We start from the raw sequence: 1,696 nt of genomic DNA on the forward strand, positions 1-1,696 counted from the left end.
ATGTCGGCTTTGATGCGTCTAGAGCCTTTAGCGCGCGTTGGAGGCCACTTCTTCAGGGGCCGCCGCGCGCGGGCGGCTGGAGGCGCTGGAGTCCGTCATGCTGGTGGAGGTGTGCATATCGAGCCCCAGTACAGACAGTTTCCCCAGCTGACCAGATCCCAGGTGATCAAGGCAGAGTTCTTCAGTGCAACCATGTGGTTCTGGATTCTCTGGCGCTTTGGGCATGACTCAGATGCCGCGCTGGGCCACTTTCCATATCCAGATCCTTCCCAGTGGACGGATGAAGAATTAGGTATCCTTCCTGATGATGAAGACTGAAAGTGTAGACTCAACTCTTTCCAAGAGCCAGGTGAGAATTTCAAGAAGTTACAGACATCATATTGTATATTAAGTTGTAAATTAAAGTTTTGGTCAAGAATGAAAAAAAAAATAAATCCTTAGAAAACCAAGTGTTAATACACAACTATGAAAATAGAATTGGAATATAGAACAAAACAGATGGGATAAAAAGCAGGATGGATACAGCTGAGTTGGAAAGTCAGATAGAGGAACCCTCCCAGCAGATTAAAAGAGAAAAAAGGGGGAGATTAAAAGGCAGTAAAAAAAAAAAAAACAAACCCAATAGCCAAGTAATATGGAGGATCGACCTAAATTTGCTTCCATTTCCGGGGGATACAGTGAAGGCAGGAAAAGTTAGCACGCTTTTAATCTGCAATGTTGACCTAGAGGTCGTTACTAAACTTCCAACCTTAAGACCTATTCCAAACCTTTCCCTGCTGCTAACAGCCACTCCAGGCTTGAGCCAGCCCTGAACAATTGTGACAGCTGCTCAGCTGTCTCTTTGCTTCAACTCTGCGCTCTCCCCACCCCTGCCCCAATCCACCTTCCACTCAGCAGCTAGAGTGGACTTTAAAAAAATACAGACCACAGGATGTCACTCCCTTGTTTAAATCCTCCAATGCCTTTCCTTCACACTTAAAATTCAAACACCTTTCTATGGTCTACAAGATGCTGCAACATCTGGTTACTGCCCTCTCTGCAAACTCACCTTCTGACACTCTCTTGCTGCTAAACTCCTCACAGCCTTTGTACTTGCTGTTCCATTAGCTGGGACTCCTTTCTCTAGATCTTCAATGTGGAGGCTTCTTTCCATCCTACAAATCTTAGCATATCCCGATCTTAAGTAGTACCACTGATTACTGTTACATCACTCTGTTTCCTTTGTAGTGCTTACCAATACCGGAAATGATCTCATTTACTTATGTCTTGTTTATTTCCTTGTATTCTGCAGGATGATGTCAATTCTGCGAGGCAGGAATCTTTCCTGTCTTGTTCAATGCAGTATTCCTGGTCCCAAAGGAGTACCTGTCACACACTAGGTACTTGGTAGATGTTTACTGAATGATCGAATGAACCCTGAGGGAACTCACACACACAGAAAAAGAAGGACCACTCAGAAGGCAGAAATCTCCTTATATGATTTATTATCCTCGAGACTTTGTCCAAGGGACAGAGTTAGGACATGGTGGACATCTGAGTCCAAAGGGTCTTCAAGGAGCAAGGAGGGCCCTCTGTCGCTGGCACACTGAGGGAGAGGGGACCAGGGCATCCTCAGGGTCTCCTGGATTGTGGAGACATCTGTCACCAGGCAAAGTGAGTAGAGAAAGTGAAGAACATGAACAGCCATCCCAGGATG

At 45.6% G+C, this 1,696-nt stretch overlaps 1 pseudogene; it reads left to right on the forward strand.

Moving 5' to 3' along the window:
* On the forward strand, positions 1-415 carry LOC114883674 (annotated as a pseudogene).
* The last annotated feature ends 1,281 nt before the right edge of the window (positions 416-1,696 follow it).

This window comes from Monodon monoceros, unplaced genomic scaffold (genome assembly GCF_005190385.1).
Source record: "Monodon monoceros isolate NGI ecotype Baffin Bay Population unplaced genomic scaffold, NGI_Narwhal_1 Super_Scaffold_10, whole genome shotgun sequence".
Taxonomy (NCBI): domain Eukaryota; kingdom Metazoa; phylum Chordata; class Mammalia; order Artiodactyla; family Monodontidae; genus Monodon; species Monodon monoceros.